General features: G+C 41.6%; 1 protein-coding gene across 1 annotated transcript in view; it reads right to left on the bottom strand.

Moving 5' to 3' along the window:
• tenm1 (teneurin transmembrane protein 1) overlaps positions 1 to 14906 on the bottom strand; it is a 320904-nt gene extending 305998 nt beyond the window's left edge. The window contains exon 1 of the mRNA XM_017307003.1: positions 14400 to 14906. The gene's annotated coding sequence lies outside the window, so the exon portion shown is untranslated. The remainder of the gene's footprint in view (positions 1 to 14399) is intronic.
• Between the last annotated feature and the right edge of the window lie 320 nt (positions 14907 to 15226).

Raw genomic sequence — 15226 nt, 5'->3', positions numbered from 1 at the left:
GTGTGTGTGTGTGTGTGTGTGTGTGTGTGTGTGTGGGTGTGCGCGCGCGTGTGTGTGAACACACAGAGAGACGGGGCTTAAGAAACTTCCACTTCCACTCGTTAGCACTGCCGTGACTCCTCAGGCATGTGACAGGGACTACTGTGACGAAAAGGCCCTGAAGGACCCACAGGACCCTGTTATGCCTACGACCACCCAAAACGCAACAGAACACAACGCCACCTACTGGCACCCCGCAGCGCCTGCCGAGAAACAGGGAGGCCTGAATGCCAACCGGGCATGAGGAGAGTGATGGATAGATAATGAGAGGTGTAGGGATCTCACAGAGAAAATTGGGGGAATTGAAGGATGGAGAGATTGCCAAGTGAGACATGGAGTGATAGAGAGTTTTAATTAGCGGATAAGGGCGCGCTATATCTGTGAGCGGCGGCGGCGGCACTCTTGTCACGTAGTTGTGCTTTCATAGCTGACCAAGCCTGAAATCTCTTGTTGCTAATACCGAGTTTACCAGCAGAACACGTACTGTTGCGTGTTACCCACACACACACACGCACGCACACACACTTTAAAACACGTCGGCCTGGAGCACAACGCTGCATACCGGCGAGGCTTCAGAGACGAAACGCTGACAATCAGCCGCAGACGGACACACAGGCACTGCCCTTGCGCCTACACGTACTTATAGCGTTTCACAGTTCCTGAAAAAAAACAACAAAAAAAACAAAAAACACACACTTGAACGCCCACACGCCGCGGAGAATCAACAGCCTTTTCTGGCCCTCGCAGCGGAGACAGTATTGCACCGACGTTTGCTTTCCTGCGCTCCTCCTGCCGCGTCCTCGCCGCACGGCGTGCCTTCATTCTTTCACTCAGCAGGTTAATGCGCGTTTGCAGCGCGAGCCGCAGAGAGGTGGCACGATGAGCAGTCCTCATTGTGTCCTCGCTCCCTTCAGAGCGAGAGCATGACTGAAAAGCAGGAAATGGAGTCTGTGTGTCCCTTCACAGAGCAGATCAGTTCCTGTCAGGGAGCTGTCAGCGGGCTGGGAAGCCATCCTGGACCATTTGACTATTTATAGTGGACACGGCTCAAATCCCACATCGGCACTGCAACGCCTGAGTGGCGTGGAGAAATCCATAAGGTCCTCTAGTATTCATGGCCTCTGAGTGTGGCCGAGAGCGAAGGAATCGCTCAGCTTAAACTTTTCAAAGGACATTTTTTTTATATAAATATATATATAAATATATATGTCTTAACTGCAGGTAAGACTTACTTTCTGTCAGACCTTGACTACACGGTACGGCCCTTTTCCTGCTGCGTCTTAGCAGAATACCACTTTCTATTCATGATATCCACCTCTGCTGCTCTGTGATCTAAATCCCTCTGCTGATTCCCCAGTAGGCCGAGGAGTAAACAACAACAAGAAAAAACAGACACACACACACGCACACACACACACGCACACACACACGCACACACACATGGTTCAACTTGAGATTCCCTCAGTGTTATACTCTTACATAAACACCATGACATAACGCTATAAGTTAGAGGCGTAGCAACAAATGTAGTACACAAAAGCATGACCAAACTAGATTACAGGGATATTTTTGGAAAAACACCCGCTCTGCCTGGGATATTTGTTTTTTGTTTTTTTTTTACAGATACAAGTTTCACAAAACTCATGAAATGTGCTTTAAAAATTCTAATTACTGCTGATTAATCTAAACCTAGTCTTTACTCCACATGTTATGCTATTCAGTTCCTCGATTTGGGTGTTTTGACACTTACATAAATGTTTCAGTGACCTCAAAATGCTTTTTAGATCATTTCTGTTTAGTGAAGAATTACCCAGATTATGTTTGATCAGCATTACGAGTTTAGCTTAGCATCAATACGGAGTTTGAATGCAGAGGCCATCTTTACAGCTGTTAGCGGCTAACGGCGGAGTCCAGCTGTGGCGTTCTCACACAGCTTAGAAATCATAAATCTTTTGCCATCAGACTGTCGGGGCTGGGTTTTTTTTTTCTTTTTCCCTACAGCTTACCAAACAAGCTCCTTTAACACTTTAGTAACCCGGCAACATCTTTATTAGCCTACTCATTTCCTTATCGTCAAAGCTACAAAAGCAACCAACTTGAGAGCTAACTGATTAACTGGATGGTCAGAAAAATATTTTTATTTACACATCCTGATCAAATTTGGTCTAAACAAAGAAAATCAGGCGAAATATTTGAGAGATGTTGTCTGTATTTTGTTCCATATTGTCACCTTCCTATATTAATGGCTTATGTCTTTTTCTTTGCCAAAAGATGATTTTGGCAAAAAATTACTTTTGGCATAAAACAAAAGAGGACTTAAGCATATTGTGACCTTCCTAAAATAATAGCTTGTATAGAACAGTCCAACACTGTTGGACTTATATCTTCATCTATTAATTTAAAACCTAACCCATATCAGCTATAAGTCAGACAGTTTTCTGAAAACCAAGTGTTGGCGTGACTTAGTCATTTTGACCCAAGTACCTAGTTTTATGAATAACATCGTTAAGCAATTATTAGTGTTAGTCATATTCAATCCTAGACAACCTACAAACACAACCCAAGTAGTGCACTGCTGACCAAATGGCTGAAAGACGACTTATCGAGCATTTCTCCACGAATCTCATCTAAAGGACTTTAAGTCAAAGCAGCAGCATTACTATAACTTTAAATCTTTTTACCAGTAATGGCAGAACCTGCAAAGAGGTCCTGTGTTTACATCCAACGCCCCAAACGTCAACCTGTAGGCATGTGCGGACATTTGATCACACAAAACACGAGACTCAAAGCTGCTTAATCAATATTCTTGACAAGGCAAAGCCTCGTTCAACACAACTGATATTCCCGCTCTCCTGTAAAATAAACAAACGTCGGCCCTCACACTGCAGGACCGGAAGGATGCTCACACTAACTAGCTCCGCAAATAAAGCTTAACTCCATGAGTGACAGCCTCCTAAGCTCTCTGCATCAGCCACTTCTTGGTAAAAAGCCTCTCTCAATAATGCATTCGACCACTAAAACCCTTCCCAAAATACCCAAAGCAGAGCTGGCTGCATTGTGGACGCTAAATTAATTGACTAATCAATGCCATTGATTCCAGAAATTGGATTTGGCGATTAGCGATTCAGACAGTTACTTCCTGCGCGTCCCTCCTTTATGAAGTTGTTGATTACAGTGAAATGAGTGAGGAAAGAACATTAGCCCTGCAGAGGAGGCCCTGAAAAGATCCACAAGGAGCGCCTGAGCTGCATGACAGATTGATTTCTGAGAGCTAAGTGGGCTAATCTTCCATCTACGCCGTCGCAAAGAGATGCTTGTCATCTTTGACGGAAGCCAAAACAGCGTTTAACGTTCAAGGACGGGGATTTTTTTTGTTATACTCCAATAAAAAAAAACAACACATATCCCATACTTCACCTTATTTCTCACTCTGCATGTTAAGTTCGTTTGGCGAACCAAAGGACATTGAGGCACGCAGCCGCCTGAACGCATCACCTTCACGCGCCTGTCCGATGCGCGTGCGCCTCCGAGCGGCGACACGCGGGTTGGCCGCGCTCTCTGATAACAACTCTGAAGTGTGGCGAAGATGTAATATGGAGCCACTGGATATCTGAGCATTGTTTCTCGTAGCCCGAAGGCTTTCCGCTCAGGTATCGGTGAAAAGAGCCGTAGCAATTTTCCAGATAAACAAATCATATAAGCTTGAAATCAATAGCACCCATTGTAAAACGTATTTGTTGTTAGGAAATAGCAGAGTCATTTTAGGCACTTTTCTCCTTTCAGCATCACATATACCTTGCATTGTTTCTCTATTTATCCACTACCCTATTTGCCACTGTAAGCTTTGCTTTTCTTTTTTAACCTTTCAAAGGAAATTTGTTAAGCAAAACGGCAATGTGCACGTCCCGTAGAAAATTTGCATCCTTCATTTTGTTGCATCTCAGGCGAATCATTGTGTCCTGTAACAACATTAAAAGAAAAACAATATGTGAACGTACTGAGAACGGCTCCTCCTGGGAGCACATCGGCTCGGCCCGACACGCGGTGCAGCAGCTGTAACGTTTGGGATTTCAGGATCGCTCCATCTGCAGCAGACTTGTATTAGCTCAGGTTTATTCGAAAATTGGTTGCACTGTGCTGTCATGATTTTTCTAAGGGAAGTAGATATGGGGTTTTTTTCTTCTTCTTCTTCTGTTCTCACGTCATTGTTCTCTGTGCTGTTTTGACATGGCATCCTGGCTGGCAATCAGCGGAGGATATAAAGTACTTTTTGTCAGGCCACAACCAAAAATGTCAAAAGTATTATCGTGCAATTTTGTGTGGCTGACCAATGAAAATCACATGCCTGTTTGTTAAATTGGAAGGAAACTGACATGTGCTTTTCAAACTACTTTACAAACAGAAACAAATTAATACTTTGTAGACATTTATACTGTTTGCCACAGTGACAGCTGGAAATCTTTTTTTGTCTCAACCAGCTTTGTAGAAATTGACATTTCTTTGCAAAATAGCTTGGAGAGCTGGGAGGTCAACATTTGTCCCAGGCTCTAGTTTTTTATGGGAATATTTCAACATTTCAAGATTGCCCCATGTTTAACTCTATCAACCCTCACTGCATGGTGTGGTCACCACCACGTTTCATCATGCAGATGACGAAATCAGTGTTATTTCTCTGCCAGACATTAAAAGTTACACTTTCCTCTCTCCTGACCTACGTATCTTCATACAAATATGTTCCCTAAGCAAGCCGATGTATTTCTTGTGACTTAGGGCTTTTGTAAAAGAATATTTTAGTAATCGAGTACTCCAACGATTATTCTTAAGATTAATTGAGTAATCGGATAATAAAACATAATTTAACGAAGCGTCGAGACAGATACATTTTCCCCAAGGAATTTTAATAATCGAGGTACTCGAATTCATTCGAGGAATCATTATAGCTACATCTTCCCTAAAGGAATTTATGGAGAGACCAATGAGTGTTTGACCTTGTGACAGATCCTACCATCCAACGTGTTGATTGTTGCAGCTCCTCCAAAGCTACCGTGGGTTTCTCATCCACTTTTCTGATTAATGCTCTCCCTGCTTGGCCCTTCAGTTTAGGTGGACAGCCATGTCTTGATTGATTTGATGTTGTCTTATACATTTTCAAAGTTTAACTGAACTACACTGAATCATGCGCCATCGTACCGTACATTCAAAACACAAGGCATTGAGACAGGCGCTGCCCTAAACTTTCACTGTTTGCCGAGTCGCTCGACCTTCATAACTCTGTTTAATCTCAAATCTTCTCTAACAAACCTCTTGCATTGACTTCTGGTTGAATGCAGTGACACGACAACCATCTTTATTTGTCAAGATTTTTAAAGGTGTGAATTATTTTCCAATCTGTGTCGGTTTCATCGCATCAAACTGTAATTTCACAGAATATACAGTGGAACTTTGAGGGCGTAAAAAGTTCATGAGGACTAAACACAAAGGCATGTCTTCATAACATGAAGTTAATTTGGTCAATGGTGCACATGCTTGAAGTAGTCCCCCAAGTTCATGGCTGAATCAAGCCCTGGTATTAAATTTTATAACACTAAGCATCCCTGGCGGTGCGGAGAAACACATTTTGAACTTTTGAACATTAACGCACTCCATTGTGTGTAACACACGGCTTCTAGCAGAGATGCATCAACAACCATTTTGAAGCAATTCATCTTTTCTGAGAGTTAATAATTCATGATCGTCTGGAGAAAGTAGAGCTATGAATATTACTGATGATACACATGAGGCTATTTACCAGTCAGCAGGAAATAGATGAACTCGTTTAGTGCCGGGATCGACAGTGTAACATTTGTGAGTTTTGTGTTGCTAAATAAATCATTTCATTGGCTGATTTAAAAAAAAAAAAGAAAAAAAAGAAAGAAACCTGAATGTAACTTATTCATAAAGACATATTGGACATGGTCATAAAAAGTCAAGTGTGTTTTTTTGTGTGCAGGCGCCTTGTTGTGTGACAAAATACACCAAATATATTTATTTACCAACTTTGCAAAAGTGAGAAAGGGTTTAAAGTTAAAGATATTAACGTTGCAGAACGTTGATGTCAAAACCTTTTTGACATCAAAGTTTATTCTGTACCACAAAAAGAAAAACATTATTGCCATTACAAGAATTATTCTTTCTCTGGTGAAAACAATAGGAACTTTAATTGATCGCGTTTGCAAACCACCAAATATTACGATTGGAATAATTTTGCTACTGTACTATTTTATCTCTTTTGAAAGCATCCAGGAATGTTTACATTTTAAAATAGAATGAAGGCCACACTAATTAATTTAATTTGTAAAGTGAAGTAAGCTTATATTTCTCTTTGTAAGGATTTTACTGTACGTATTACTATACGCAATTATTAATTTGTAGCCAAAGAGACAAAAACTGATCAATTTACAATTTTTCTAAATGTTGCAATAAATTTTTATTTCCATATCGTCTACTCCTAGTTGGTAAGTAAAGCCAGGTTTTCCTACGTTACAAAACGCTACTTGCGTGGCAAGGCGCTTCATTATCAGGCACCACTTGCCTGTTGTGTAAAGAAATATATTAGCATCATCCACCAGAGTGCACATGGAAATGGGAGGTGAGGGACCGCATTATTATTGCCATTTCTGGCAGAAAACACATTTTAAATTAACACCATTTGTCTTCATAAGACTCACATTTCATTTCATTTTATTACACAAATCTGATTCATATCCAGTTTGGGTTTTTTTTGTCGCACCGCATTCACTCAGAGAAGTAAGATCTACTGCTGTAGCTAATTGCAATTTTCAGTTAATATGTAGGATATTACCACTGGGAGGGAAGAAACTGTTAAATTTCTCATACCGAAAAGTTGTATTTTAGAGCTGCAGCTTTTTTCGTGATGTAATTTATTTATATTCTGAAATCATCTCTCACATTCTCCGCTACCGACTGACTAAAACAAGAAGGAGAACTATTATGCTTCCTTGAACAATGTAGGACATGTTTCTGGACTATGCAAAACATGTTCATTACATTCTCTTCAAAAAAATTTTTTTAAATCATTCACAGATTCTGGTCAGCTTTGCCTAATTTGAGCATCTTTTTACACGTGAAAACGGCTGCAAACAGATGCACAGTTGTGACCCTAAAACCTAGCCGTCAAGGATGCAAGAAGGGGTTTCTTAAAGGTAAGTCAACAGAATCACAGTCCCAGATGGTGTCCAGACCACCAACCTGGACGGGTTGGACTGACCCCTCGTGCGCCTTTGCTAGTTTCAGAAACTGACGGGACATTCCCGTTATCCGACATCATCCTAGGTGTCCAGCTAAGAATGGGAGAAAGTTTTAATCTGCTGATTCAGCAGGGACAGAACTTTCTTCCACTCGAAGTCTGGTGGTAAATCCTGCCGTTAATATTCCACATATTAACTTTTCAGATAATAAGTTTGCACAATTTGTGCAAACTAGAATTATCTATGGCAATGTGGCTGTGTCACTGAATGGCATTAAAAAGTAAAATGAAGCTAATCAGCTGTGTTCACCTTGATTTGGAGGATGTGCATGGACATTTCTTGCAGCCAACAACAAAACACTTCTTATTTCCAGCAGCCATTGTACAACAGCAAAATCAGCTTCAAAGAATAAAATGAGCAGAGCTCCAGTTGGGTCGCTACTAGGTGATGGGCTGAGCTGGGCTGGGCTGGCGTTGCTAGGTGAGGTGCAGCTCCCTCTAATTGTGACTTAATGATAGGAAGTTTTGTCCAGACACCAATAGCACTTTTATTTATTTGGGGATTTTTTTTTACAAAAAAAAAAAAAAAAAAAAAACAGTGCTGGGTTGTTTTTTTAGTGCTTTAACTGTGTCATTTAGACAATTATCTGATGTCAGCGTTAGCATGCTAACATTAGCATACATTTTATGATTAGCATGCTGCATTATGCTATGCATCAACTCATACAGTGTTTTCCTCCAAGCTATTAGTTAAGTTTATAGAGACACCGCTACAAAGTCGCTTACAGATGGATAAGAGAACATTTTGAACTCTGATGTTGACCTCAAGTTAACTAAAAATATAATTTCTGAATATTTTCCAGATTTGTTTTTGATCATTCTCCTGTACCGCAGCTGAAAAAAAAAATAAGAGCTGCATGTTTCGTCTTGGCAAGAAAAGCAGGACAAAATGCAACTGATGTAAACCTACTTATTTCGACACCAACTAAAAAGATGTGCTCTTTGAAGTGGAGGACAGGGCATGTTGTAAAAAATTGGTGGGAGAGGCAGAAATTGATTTTTATTTTTTTTTCTCTCCTCAATCGTTGTCTCCGCCGACTCAATTAATAAAAGTTTACCTGCTGGAAACGTGTGTGTGTGTGTGTGGATGGGAGATTGCCTTTAAGTGTGAGTGAAGGCGACAGTTTCCCAAAAAGTTTGTTTACTTTCTCGGAGTTGGCAGCTGCAGTCAGATTTATTTGAGTTTCAGGTTAGTAAAACCCAAAGTCTAAACTATCTTTATAAAGTAAAGAAAATACAACTGTACAGTAAAAGGATCTTTGCTAATAGTTCAATAATCATTACCTCAATGATCCTTTCTTCAAGATTATTAATGAGCTCATTAATTTGTAAGAATATAAACATATAACAAACATATTTTGGACTCTGATTACTTTTTGATCTACAGCAACAAAAAAGAATTATTACAAATAAAATAAATAAAACGTCTTCTTTATTTGACGAGGGGTGCATAAGACTGACATGACGTAACACCAGTCATGAACATGAAGGACTCTTTATGACTGTTTGACTGTTGTTATAAAGTGTCATTTGGTAAATAATGACACTTTTAATGCAAAGTTGCATTAAAAGTCCATTAAAAGTGCCAACTTTGCATTAAAGTGTCATTATTTACCAAATAATGCAAAGTTAGCACTTTTAATGCAACTTTTAAATAAACTTTGCATTAAAAGTGTCATTACTTTCTGAATGACACGTCATGACAACAGTCATAGACATTCATAAAGACTCCTTCATGTTCATGACAGCTGTTATGCCATGTTTATGACAGTGTCATATTAGTCTTATGCACAATCAAATAAAAGTGTTGCCAATGTTTTATTAAAAGATTCATAACCGATGTTCTCACACACAGCTACATCAACAACAGTCCTCCACCTAAACTCTTCAGCTAGCTGCACTGCAGTAACAAACCTGCAGTGAAACACAAGACTCACTTATTTTTCAAAAACTATACATTTGTACAGATAATTAGTTATCTGGTGTTTCATCCTCCTGGCTAAAATTTGAAAGGACGATCACTTTTTGGAAGGTGGGATGCGATTGCATTTCCACAATCTAAAATCTCACCTAACACTCATCATTTTTTTGTTTTTTGGGGGTTTTTTTTCTCTAAGGTAGAGAGTTTCTGACTCTTGTCCGGAGCCCAACGATAGGAACAACATACTCCAGAGGAGACGCCAGCTGAGACACAGCAGACCGCCTTGGGCCTGTGAGTGTGCACATGTGAACCTGCCTTAGTGTGTGTGTTTTTGGTGCTACGGGAGCCAAAGGTGGTTCTGGTTGGGACGCCGCTGATGTTGCCCTCCAAGTTGCTCCCAGCATAAATAGAGAATAACATTTGGTTGAGGAGCAAACAGATAAAGAAGGTATCGTACCAAAGAAAGCAATTTAAAAGGCTTGAAATTAATAAATTAATGAATAAATGTATTCCGCTTTCGAAAATAGGTGGTGAAATAAACAAGAATTGGCAGCAGAAAAGTCATTAGTACTAAGATATTTCTTCCAAAACGCAATATGTCACTTGGCGAATAGAGCGAAAAAAAAAAATCTGTAAACAATTTTTTAGACGCATCTCATAATTACCAATTTAGAATGACAAATAGAAGGTTAATATATCTTTAAAAGACATGTTTGCCATGTTTATTTTTTGATGAACAGTGTGTTTTTGGTGGTGGACAGACAGGGCCCACACATAATCTGGTTCTAATATCATAAGAACATCGTGCTAATATAGAGTTTAAGGGGGTTAAGAGCAGGGGATGGGCGTCAGGCGTTTATCACTACAAAGAAGAAATAAAACACAAACCTCCATATAAATAAGTAAAATTCTCCAGTTTTTTCTATTAGGTTTTGAAATAAACCAAAACTGGCAGCAAATTAGCGCCAAGAGTTTATTTTTTTTCACCCCAAAATGCAATATGTCACGTTAAAACACGACTTAAAGTAAAACAATTAAAGCCTCATACATCTGCTGAAGACCTAATTCCTACATTGAAACCATAGTTTTTTGGAGCTTTATAACTTGCTTGCTTTTTTAATAGAGGATTATTAGCAAGGACTGAATGGCGAGGGCGGGGTCAGCCGGAGGGCGTGGCAACCACATTTATAGAGGTAAACATTGGAAGACCCAACCTGAAGCCCACATAACGGTGGAGGATGGAGGGTGTAGGAGATTAGTTCCAACTATTTAAAGTGATGAAGCTACAGCCAAAGAAGACTGATGGAGTAACACTTTTCATTTCCTTTTTTGTTGTCGCAATAAATACTTTAAAACACACTGCGGTAAAATCTGAAGCCCAGATCCATCCACGACTCTGATATTCTCAGTGCATATATATTCGGTAACCACTGGGATATCTCCAGGAACACTTTTTTTACTGGGTTAATTTGACGATATTATATTTTTAATGTCACAGTGCCGGCAGTTTGCTTTTCGTGGAGTTCATCCCCGCGGGATGAGTGGAGGGAGCAGTGAACGCTCGGAGGTTCCACGTCTCAGCGTTCGTGTTTGCAAAAAGTCCAGCTTTCCGATCGTTCGCCTTTTCGCTTGGAAACAACCAGCAGGGTGGCAGACACTCAAATGCGTTTTGGTGCTTTCGAAGCAACTGAATTTCTCTTGTTGTGCGACGGACTGGGCCTCATATTGGCTGCCAGTTTAAGCTCTGACTCCAGAATTAAGTGTCATATGTCCTCGGACTACTTTTCTCCCTTCTAATTCGTGACCCCTGATTTTGTTGAAGAGGTTTTTTTTTGGGGTTTTTTTTCATTTTGCTGGGAACTTCTCGGTCAGAAAAGACAAGCGTGTGTGAGCGATTCCATGCGAGAGGAAGCATTACAGTGCCAGCGGCTACTGCATTCCTGGAATGAAAATTCATAAATAATGCAGGGATGGATAACAAAAAAAAAAAAAAGAAGAACTCCCCCGCTGTCTCACACAGCTATGCACTATCCAAAGGCCATGTGATATCACTCACATTTCTGAAAAATACAAATTATTAGGAGGTAAGGAAAGATGTTGCAGTAAGAGGTGTTTTTTTTTTCTTCCTTTTTTAACTGGGGACAATGAGACCTGCAGACAGCTGGGGCAACATGCCAGTAGCCCTAACAATCGGCACTCCGGGGCTAAATTTGCAAGAAGCTGCACTGAAATAATGATGTGACTCTAAGCCAAGAAGCACAGAGCAAGCCACTTTGAATTTCCAAAACGCACATATGCACCTTCTCCACTAAAAACAAACCAACAACCAAAAAAAACAGAGGGGAAGAAAAAAAAACAAAACAACGTCAAAACAATTAAAAGAGGAGAAGGGAAACATCTGAAAGAAGACAATTAGCACATCAGGAAAGTAAAACCTCCAGCTCTGAAAACATGACTGACAGGTCCGGTGGTCGGGTGGCTTACTGACAGAAACGCCTCCTCTGTGGCGTGTGACATAATTGCTGACGTGACGCTTCAGCTCTAAAGCCTGCCCCTCTAATTGTTGAGGTGTGCTACGGGAAAACATGCACTTAATCTGCGTGCAGCAACCCTGCAGGGCCTCAAAAAAATTTTTTTTTTAAATCCAGGAAGGAAGCACACATTTTACAACAGCAGAGAGCTACAAGCCCCAGATATGACAGACTTAAACGTAACGCTACAATCATCCACCGCCGCTGCCTCCATACATCTAAATCATCTGCCTATGCAGAGAGCAGATGTTTGTGTGAATGGGGTGAAACCCCCAGAAAAGAAGTGTGTGTGTGTGTGTGTGTGTGTGTGTGTGTGTGTGTGTGTGTAAGCCAACTTCCTCTATGTGCATTTTATTAATCACACACAGTGTAAAGGACTGCCTTGACGCAACATCTGCTAAGCTGTTACGCTTCAAGAGCAACGATGACATGCTCAGAGATCGCACCGATCGCATCAAGAGAGGCGGAATCGGACGATTTTTTTTTTTTTTCCCCTCCCCGATCTGCGAGTGTCAGGCTGAACTCGCGATTCGTTTCGCTTTGAAATGAATCGAAAACGTAGCACTAGCATCGCTTTCTGTCTGTAAACACATCCGGCAACAGCACATGCTTTTTTTTTTTCCTTCACACAACTCACTTGAGTGTGGTAAAGAAAAAAAAAAAAGAAAGAAGATCAAATGAAGGTTATTAACATATGCTTTGATGTAGAAATTGGGATATTTTTTGTAATTGCCTCATTTATTCATCCCTTGCAGCACATTTGTCTACCATTTTTCTGCGTTAAAGACTTTGTAGGATTGAGAAATCTAGATAACTGGAATTGGCAGATCTGACCTTAAAAAACAACAACAACAAATAGAATAAATAAAAATCTGGACCAGCCAAGAAGGCCCTGATGAGTGCATCTGTATATTAGAGTTTAACTGCCCTTGATGACCAAACCTGACTTTGATTTTTATTTTTTAACAAACGTCATGCTAACCCGTAGGAAGACTGGTGAGGACACTCTGATGATGGTGGAAGACAATTTTTAGGAAATCGTCTCTCAAATATCTTTTTTTTAATTTTTTTTATCAGAAACTCAGGCTGCTCTAAATTGCTCAAACCTAAAACAAATCAGATTTGATTTCTTCATTTATTTATTGTCATTATGGCTTTACATAAAAAATACACACCTTGGAAGATTCAGCTGCAAAGTTGCCCAACCTGAGCCAGAAGATGGAGGAGGAATAATCCAGGGTTGATTTCTATGTTCAGATCCTACAGGTTCAAACGTAGATCTAACCGATCCAGAACAAGCAGTGGCTGCAGGAGAAGCAGGCCGTCTCATCCCTGAGGACGATTTGCATCTCTTCAAATCTAGTAGCTCATAGTAAAATAAGGCTTAGCTACCAAAAACCCTCACTTCAGAATTCTTCTGATTTTTCTTTTGTTTCCCCCCCATCTATGATCCATTTTTCCATCTATTGCACAAGCATAATGTATTATTTATTTGTATTTTTTTTCCCTCCCTTACTATAGTTTACTCAAAGCAATTATTCATAATCCACTGTGAAGGAGAGCAGCAGTGAGCAGGTCTAACAGAGCATGTCCACCCTTGGTGCAATTTGTGCACATTAATTAGAATTTATCAACAAAAAAATTATTTATATATATATATATATATATATATTTGGGTTTTAATTATTGTTGCCCCCACGCACTTTCTAATAAAATATTAATACATATGTTTTTGTAGTCTTTTTTTTTCTTTCTCCTTCTTCTGCAGCAGCATCGTTCAGTGCTGGAAGAAGTTGCAGGGGAAAAAAAGGGATTTAAAAAAAAAAGAAAGAARAGAAAACAGACGCTCGGCTGCGGATCAGATCGGCGCACACGGTGTTCAAATGTGTCCTGACGTGCCTGCTGGAGCCGCGCTGGTGCTCATGTCTGTAACCACACACAGCCCGGGCCAATCGAGCGAAGGCTGCTGATGCTGGCGGGGTGCATGTGTGTGTGTGTCTGTGTGTGTGTGAGAGGATGGTGAGGAGGGGGATTTGAGATCTGCACCCCGTCTGGTTCTGAGCGCTTTAGATAGGAGAGCCAGAAGTGGAGGCGAAAACTCGAGGCGAAGCATGCAGTTTGCAGAGAGGAGGCGAGAGGAAGAGGAGGAGGAAGAGGAGGAGGAGGAGGAGGAGGAGGGGGAACGGAGGAGGTGGAGGGACACATGAAGCAGGCATGCCCGGCTGCTGATCCGCACTCTCCCCGCCGCCCCCCCCCTTCCCCCCCATGAACTGTCATCGTTCAGACCGCTGGAAACAAAGTCACTCCGTGTCCCCCACTCTTCCAAATAAAACGGGGTGTTGATGATTTATATAGAAAAGGAGCAGCACGTACACACACACGCGCGCGCGCGCGCGCATTCACGTACCCCGTCTTTTTCCTTACATTCTGCTTCACATGCAAACACATTCACACACAGTGGGTCATACAGCACCGCAGAACAGCTGATAATAAGCATTTCCTGCATCGCAGCCGAGACGCACTACAGCCAGCCTTCCCCCGTAGACAGAAAAAATATATAATAATTATAATAATAAAGGCCAAAACTAAAGACGTCGCTCACCTTTCCGACGTAAAGCCATTCCTTTAGTCCGACTCTATGCTTGCAGACGCTTAAAGACTTGAGCAAACCAACCTTCCCTTCCTTCCTTCCTCCCTCCCTCCCTCCTTCCTTCCTCCTTCTTGTTGGAAATGTGCTCCTGTTTAAAAAATGTGATGGTCTGGCTCGGAGGTGGCGGTGCTGATGCTGATGATGCTGCTGCTCGCTCCCGAATGCCGACAGAGAGGACGACGAAACGATTTGCGCGGAATAGGAAGGGATCTCCTTGCAGAGGCTGAAAGCCAGCAAACAAGCCAGTCAGTCAGTCGTGCTGTGCTGCACTGTGAGAGAGAGAGAAACAGAGAGAGAGTGCGTGTGTGTGTGTGTGTGTGTGCGTGTGTGTGTGTGCGCGTATGTAAAGGAAGGAGTATAGTGTATGGAGCCCGGCGCGGTGCGTTTAGCCGCGGTTGAACCCAAATGAGGCTGATGCTGCTGGAGCTGCCGGTGAGAGGCTCGGTGCTGCTAGAGCACTTTGCCTGGATCGTACCACCGCTCCGACTGGAAAGGGGGGTGTGGCACAGACACGGGCACTAAAATAAAAAATAAATAAAAGAAAAAGAAAATAACGCGCACTGGCGTCAGGAGGAGGTCGTCTGGACCGCCGGTTCGGGTCGTTCAGGTGCTGCCGTATGGCCGCGCCGCGGGCCCGCGGAGTGCTGACTCACCATCACAAAGTTCTCTGTGTTTCTGCCTGGAAGCGAAGCAGCAGCTAGGAAAGTGACAAACAGGAAAAAACTGTTCCAGTGATCAACAGGCTAGAGAGCTGAGAGGATGAATATCTGATCCGGAGG

This window comes from Poecilia reticulata, linkage group LG10 (assembly GCF_000633615.1).
Source record: "Poecilia reticulata strain Guanapo linkage group LG10, Guppy_female_1.0+MT, whole genome shotgun sequence".
Taxonomy (NCBI): Eukaryota; Metazoa; Chordata; class Actinopteri; order Cyprinodontiformes; family Poeciliidae; genus Poecilia; species Poecilia reticulata.
Note: the sequence above shows the minus strand (reverse complement) of the source record. Positions and strands in the feature narration are given on the sequence as shown.